A 7,812-nucleotide genomic window follows, 5' to 3' on the forward strand; every position below is an offset into this window, starting at 1 on the left:
GAAAGTCAACAATTGATGGCACTGCTTCGGGTCTGAGACGTTTCTTCCACGTTCCAGGGCTCACTACGTAATCATCTTGCCGGAAAAGGTTTCCGCAAAGAAAACTGCAAGATGTAGGTTTGAAATCTTTCCGCTTCACGGAAGTAATCCACTTCTTTAGCAGCTCTGGGTGCTTTAGAGGAAACCTGTTCAAAAACATCGAATTCGCAAACGCACTAAGTCTGTATTGTTGTAGTATTGTACCGGTAGTCCTATTACCTGTGAAATGGTAAGTCACTTTCCTTACTCCATCGCTTCGTACACTTGAAAGCGGAACAAGAAATCACCATTTCGATAATCCTTAATTCCTTATACACCGTACAGACCGAGAGAAACTTCTTGGCAAATTCAAATATGGCGGGCAATACGGACGACAGTAATCAAATGGTAGAGCCATCTATCGGTAGGTCCGGTAGTTGAGCATCCCTCATTTCGCTAGCTTTAGACGCCTGTGGGTCGGTTTTCGTAGCAGTGACTGAAAGCATGGCTTTATTTTCGTAACATTTGTGGCGGAAATCTTGTTCTCACTGCCATATGCGATTCGGATTGTTAATGAGAATCTGCTCAAAATGTCACACAAGTGCTGTATGCCCTATTGTAGGGGAAACTACGACAACGGTTTAACAGTTAGCATCTTTTCATTCCCGTCTGATGAAGCATTAAGACTGAAACGGATCGCTGCAGTTCATAGGAATGACTGGGAACCCAGTAAACAGTTCGTTGTAAGTATCTGTAATTTAACTTTATTTCTATATTGTTACTCTTTAATACTGTTATGTTACAGAACTGAAAATTCAAATCAATAGCCTATCTATAACGAAGCATTATACTTTTAAGCTCACTTTATGCAGTCCTCAGTTAGATTTCATTTGTCGGTTTACATTCTGTCTTTACGTTAACAGTAAAATATATGGTTCTTTTCAGATATGTGAACTGATTTCACTGCAGACGACATTGAGAAAATTACCAGTGCTTACGACCCAAAACTGGCAAACTCTTTACAGCACCTTTGGACCGTCCACGTTTAAAGAAACGTTCGTGAAAATTTATCGTAAAGGGTACTTGTAATCAGTTTTCAGATTAATGTTCAGGTTCCTTAATTTTCTTACGATATTGTTAAATATCTAAGATCATGAAACATTGCTATACGGATCTCATGTTTATCTCTCTCTATTTGCAGATGCCGTACCTTCAAAGTTGCAAGGATGAACTACGTATTTATCTTCAAAACAAGCACCAGCTCGAGAAGATCCAGAGAGTCGCGAACGTTTGGAGAACCAAGCACTTGAGAAAGTCATTGAGCAGAGTGTGGGATCACACAAAAAATGATGGAAAAGAGTTCATTTGCTAGTTTAGAAGATTTTAAATCAAAATTATCTGATTGTGAAAAGCACAGTGACTGGGTCACGGTAACTAAATCAAATAATTTGTGTCTTGTGTTAAAGGATGCTCCTTATCTAAATGTTGTGTGGCATGTCGTTATAAATAGTGATTTAGTGTTAAGTGCATTTGTGAAGGAAGCTGAGCTAAATTGTGCTGGTACGATTAAATTACCAAACCAAGTAAGTGATACTGGTACAGTTAGCAATATTTTGAAAGAGTTGTATGTGATGTTTCATATAAATGAGGCTCCATTTGACGCAAGTTTGTCTTGCATTGAAGACATTTTGGAAAATTTACCAGAAAGTGAGCATAAAATTAAATTTTTGAAGGAACAAGTTTCATTTCCAAGATTTAATAGTCCAACAGAGATTAGGTACGGGAGTGTTTCAATGATTTTATGGTCATTAGCTTATTCTATCAGGCCACATGCATATAGGATTTTGATGAGTGCTCGTAATTATTCCATTCCAAGTCCCAGTACTTTGTCAAAACTTTGCAGTAAACTTCCAACTAACCCAATCATTGAGCATCAGAGTGATCAGTTTCTCAGTTACATACCACAAAAAGTTGGTGCTTTATCTGTGAATGATAAAACTGTCCTGTTGATGGATGAGATTTATTTAAAGTCACAACTTGACTATAAAGGTGGCAATGTCGTAGGTGGTGCTTTTAATACAGATGTGGTTTTGTGTGCAACTAGTGCTTACGTTTTTATGATCCAGAGTATGGATTCAGTGTACAAAGATGTGGTGCATATTCTCCCAGTTCACACAATTCAATTAAACTAGAAGCAGTGGGATTTCAGGTAATAGGAGTAGTAGCTGACAATAATGCTACTAATAAGAAAGCTATTTCGTACTTTTCTTCCCCCCCCCCCCCTCTCCCTCCTAGTGTACAGATAAAATATGTTCATCCTGAGCAGACTTCTGCAGACCGCCCACTTTACTACTTTGTGGATACTGTACACATTTTAAAATGTGAACGGAACAACTGGGGTAATGAAAAGGACCAAATTATATGCTTTCCTTCTTTTAGTGATAGCTTGAAGGTAGGTCTTGCTTCTGTTACAGCACTGAAGGAACTATATTTACTAGAAAAATGAGAACTGTTGCAGTATGGCAGCACTTTAACACTTAAGTCACTATATCCAAATTCTTTTGAATGGCAAAATGTGAAATTAGCATTGCATATTTTTAATAACATGACAGTTGTTGCAATGCAACAACTAGGTGCAACAAAGAAATTGAAAACTGGCAGAGTACTGCCACATTTGTAAAAATAATAAGTCAGTGGTTTGATATTAAATGTTGAAACGCTGCTGAAGGATAAATGGCTAAGAAATGTTTACCAAGAACAGATTACTCTCAATTCAAAACATATTCATGTCTTTTTGAGAAACTTTCTCTCGTGGTTGTGGCCATGGGAAGATTGCAATGGAGGAAAGAAATTGACCAGAGAAACACACTTTGCTCTCAAACATACTACTGCAACCTTTATTGATTTTAGTGAATGCTGGCTGTGTGAGAAGAAGAGGACATATTTGCTCTTTGGGAAAATACAGACAGACAGTTTGAAGGACAGGTTTGGGAAATACTGCCAGCTTAATGGGGGAAGTTACCATGTATCGCTAAGGCAGGTATTTGAAACACAAGGAAAATTAAGGGCCCAGAGTATGTTTTCTCTTGTATTAAAGTCCAAAGTGTTTGGTGATGTTGTTGTTAGACCTAATAATGTCGATGCTGCTTGTTGTAGAATCCCAGGCTTTCAAGATATCGACAACCCAGAGCTGTTAAATGTAGTAGTTGATGATAGTGATGTTGATGAAGTAGAGTAGACGAAAACACTTGGCCATTACTCCATTATATTGCTCACACCAAGTGCATCTAAAATAAATTGTCCATATTGTGAAGGGTTTGTAACATCCGAAGAAACAAGACAAGCAGATGATTTGATAATGGCAAATGACAGGGGAGGTTTAACATACCCTAGCAGTGATGTAGTCACATGTGTTTCCTATGTATACATAACACTACAAAAAATTCTTAAAGAAAAGGAAAAATTTGTTCCTGCACTAAGTAAATCAAAGAAATGTGCTTGTGAAAGAAGCAGCCATTAATGTGCCAAAAGACTTACTTCTTGGTTTCCATTGTTTAAAAGGTCACACTCTTGAATCTATCACACATTGTATATTGACTTGCAGTGCAAATATTTTACTAAACAACTTTGTAAAACTAAAAAATGATGTGTGTGTGACAAAAGATGTAAGTATTTACAAAAGAATGAAAAAGTCTTGACATCTGACTCCTTGTCACAAAAAATTGTGAAATAAATGTTTTCTGGACATTTACTTATTAAAGTGAAGCTTGTTAAGTATCACATGCCCCTTTTTCGTAAGTTATTAAATGAAAAAACTTTTAATAAATGATTTACATATTTGCGGTGAATTTTTAAGGTCCTTGTGTAATTTTATTAACAATCAAGGAAAATCATTATTACTTATTATAAAATTGAATATGCAGCAAGGCAATGCTGTAAGCGCTTAAAATTTTACGTTGCATAAAAAGTAGGTAGTGGTGACTGAAAAAATAGGATAAATGATTTATTTTATTTGTAGGCGAATTTGGAAGGTCCTAGTGTATTTTTTTTATTAATTTTTATTTATTTATGTTTTTTTTTTTTTGTATTCAAGGAAAATCATTATGCCTTAGGTAGTCGAAATATTGCGTTGGTTACCTTATTGTAAGATCTAATCAGCAGCAAGGTGACGCTATAAGTGCTTAAAATTCTAAAAAGTAGGTAGTTGTGACTATATGAACTGCCTTTGAAGATACAGGATCCAATATTTATATAAATCTTTTTCACTCGATCGTGTTACGCCACAATTCATCATTTACAAACTAGGTGATACAGTATGCAGAGCTGTGACGTCACTGCAGGCGTTGTGAAGCTTTGTTTCTTGGTGGTGTTGATAGGAGAAGTACGAATAGGTTTGTTGAAACAGTCGCCGGCGGGCTCACACGCATGCGCGTTGCAAACATAAAACGTACCGTCGCCATGTTTTTTAAATTTTGCCTGTGTACTTTCTATATGTCTTCATTAGCGTTATCATCCCCATATTTTCTCTGTTTTAACTTCTGCAACTTTTCCGCCACTTTACCGTTTTTAACAAAGTCACCGTTTTATTGCCTTTTTATATCGTTTGTTATCTTCCCATAATGTGTTTTTTTTCTCTTTTCTTATTTGGGCTTTATGCATCTATCGCCAGGGGGGATTGACATTCAGTAAGGGGAAAAAATTAACATCTCGAGGGTTGGATCCCCTCACTTTCAAATCGGAGGATTATGCCACCCGGACTGCTCTCAAGGTGCCTTTGCCATCTGTCTGCTGGCTGCTGCCCGGTGCTCCCCACCACCACCGCCGCTGGCGGCATCCCCCTGTCCTCATCACAACCACCCTCCATATTTGTCTATTTCCCCATTTCAGTGACTCCTATTGCCAGTGGACAACGAATCCCATCATGGACACATCCACTAGCACCATCATTTACACTTCTACTTGCCCCGCATCCACCATTACCTCGTGGAGTGCCTCCCACTACCTTAAACAATGTCCTAACCTTGGCCTCCTCCTTCCTGCAACACCTGCTACGAATTCCACCCCACCCTTTCCTCCAAATGCAAATCCTGAACTCACTGTCCCCATTCACCACATTGACCAGCCCATCCATCCCATCAATTTCCTCCACCCACCTCCTACAGCTGAAGACATCTGGTTCCTGACCATTGTAATGCAGAATATCCACCCACTGCAACATTCCCACACTATCCAGCATATCTCCCTTGCTGCTGCTCCGTCTTCCATTTCAATAGCTACGCTACTTACTCTCACAACCAGGCCCTCTTTATATTTATATGCCTAGACACTTGTTTAAGCTCCTCTCTGCTTTTCTCCTCCCACTCTGCTTAGCTACTGACAGGCAAAACAACGAAACTATCGTCTGAAGAACACGTGTCTGATTTCTACCAACCACATACAGGCCCATTCTGAGTGCTGCGCAGAGTGCCAAAAGACTACGTGATAGATTTGAAGGGAAAGCCGGGCTTTTCTTAGTGCTAAAACACACAGCAATCACAGACAATTCTAGCTACTTAATCCATGGCAGCAAATGGAGAAATGTATGTACAATGATGCTGGGAGTGGAATGACAAATCGACAAGATTGGGCTGAGCGCCCTTTATTTGACAAAATAATACTAATCTGGAATCTAGATTTCTAATTTTTATGACGGCATTCAGATCCACAGATACCATTCACCCTATCAACCAGCTCTGTGCTGCATTGTGCAGCTACCTACTGCCAGGTACTCCATATCAATGACATTATGAGAGAGCAGAATGGGACGCTCCGCGGAACTCACAGACTTTGAACATGGTCAAGTGATTGGGTATCACCTGTGTCATACGTCTGTTTGCGAAATTTTCACACTCCTAAACATACCTAGGTGCACTGTTTCCGATGTGATAGTGGAGTGGAAACTAGAAGTAACATATACAGCACAAAAGCGTACAGACCGACCTCGTCTGTTGACTCGCAGAGACCGCCGTCAATTGGAGAGGATCATTATGTGTAGTAGGCAGACATCTATCCTGACTGTTACACAGGAATTCAAAACTGCATCAGGATCCACTGCAAGTACTATGAAAGTCAGGCAGCAGGTGAGAAAACTTGGATTTCGTGGTCGAGCAGCTGTTCACAAGCCACACATCACGCCGGTAAATGCCAAACGACGCCCCATGCGGTGTAAGGAGAATAAACATTGGACGATAGAACAGTGGAAACACGTTGTGTGGAGTGACGTATCGCGGTACACAATCTGGCGATCCAATGAACAGGGTGCGGGTATGGCGAATGTCTGGTGAACGTCATCTGCTAGCGTATGTAATGCCAACAGTAATCTTCGGAGGTGGTGTTATGGAGTGGTCGTGTTTTTCATGGAGGAGGCTTGCACCCCGTGTTGTTTTGTGTTGCACTATCACAGCACGGGCCTACATTGATGTTTTAAACACCTTCTTGCTCCCACTGTTGAAGATCAAGTCGGGGGTGGCGATTGCACCTTTTAACAACGATCGAGCACCTATTCGTAACGCACGGCCTGTGGGGGAGTGGTTACACGACAATAACATCCCTCTAAAGGACTGGCCTGCACAGAGTCTTGACCTGAATCCTACAGAACACCTTTGGGATATTTTGGAACGGCAACTTCATGCCAGACCTCACTGACCGACATCAATACCTCTCCTCAGTGCAGCACGCTGTGAGGAATGGGCTGTCATTCCCGAAAAAACCTTCCTGCACCTGATTGGACGTATGCCTGCAATAGTGGAAGCTGTGATCAAGGCTAAAGGTGGGCCAACACTGTACTGAATTCCAACATTACCGATGGAGGGCGCCACGAACTTGTAAGTCATTTTCAGCCAGGTTTCCGGATACTTTTGATCACATAGTGTATGTTTCGTAGGGGGAAACTGCTGCTAATTTTCAAGCTTTTACATGAATATACAGTGCTATTACAAATGATTGAAGCGATTCATAAATTCACTGTAGCTCCATTCATTGGCATATGGTCACGACACACTACAGATACGTAGAAAAACTCATAAAGTTTTGTTCGGCTGAAGCCGCACTTCAGGTTTCTGGCGCCAAAGCGCACGAGAGCGCAGTGAGACAAAATGGCGACAGGAGCCGAGAAAGCGTATGTCGTGCTTGAAATGCACTCACATCAGTCACTCATAACAGTGCAACGACACTTCAGGACGAAGTTCAACGAAGATCCACCAACTGCTAACTCCATTCGGCGTTGGTATGCACAGTTTAAAGCTTCTGGATGCTTCTGTAAGGGGAAATCAACGGGTCGGCCTGCAGTGGGCGAAGAAATGGTTGAACGCGTGCGGGCAAGTTTCACGCGTAGCCCGTGGAAGTCAACGAATAAAGCAAGCAGGGAGCTAAATGTACCACTGCCGACAGTTTGGAAAGTCATATGGAAAAGGCTAAACCAGAAGCCATAGCGTTTACAATTGCTACAAGCCCTGACACCCGATGACAAAGTCAAACGCTTTGAATTTTCGGCGCGGTTACAACTGCTCATGGAAGAGGATGCGTTCAGTGCGAAACTCGTTTTCAGTGATGAAGCAACATTTTTTCTTAATGGTGAAGTGAACAGACACAATGCGCGAATCTGGGCGGTAGAGAATCCTCACGCATTCATGCAGCAAATTCGCAATTCACCAAAAGTTAACGTGTTTTGTGCAATCTCACGGTTTAAAGTTTACGGGCCCTTTTTCTTCTGCGAAAAAAACGTTACAGGACACGTGTATCTGGACATGCTGGAAA

At 40.8% G+C, this 7,812-nt stretch overlaps 1 long non-coding RNA gene across 1 annotated transcript; it reads left to right on the forward strand.

Moving 5' to 3' along the window:
* Positions 1–678: 678 nt before the first annotated feature.
* On the forward strand, positions 679–1,671 carry LOC124553899. Its single transcript, XR_006968161.1, has 3 exons — positions 679–761; positions 964–1,130; positions 1,220–1,671. It is a non-coding gene; the product is annotated as an uncharacterized LOC124553899 (long non-coding RNA).
* The last annotated feature ends 6,141 nt before the right edge of the window (positions 1,672–7,812 follow it).

This window comes from Schistocerca americana, chromosome 11 (genome assembly GCF_021461395.2).
Source record: "Schistocerca americana isolate TAMUIC-IGC-003095 chromosome 11, iqSchAmer2.1, whole genome shotgun sequence".
Classification (NCBI taxonomy): Eukaryota; Metazoa; Arthropoda; class Insecta; order Orthoptera; family Acrididae; genus Schistocerca; species Schistocerca americana.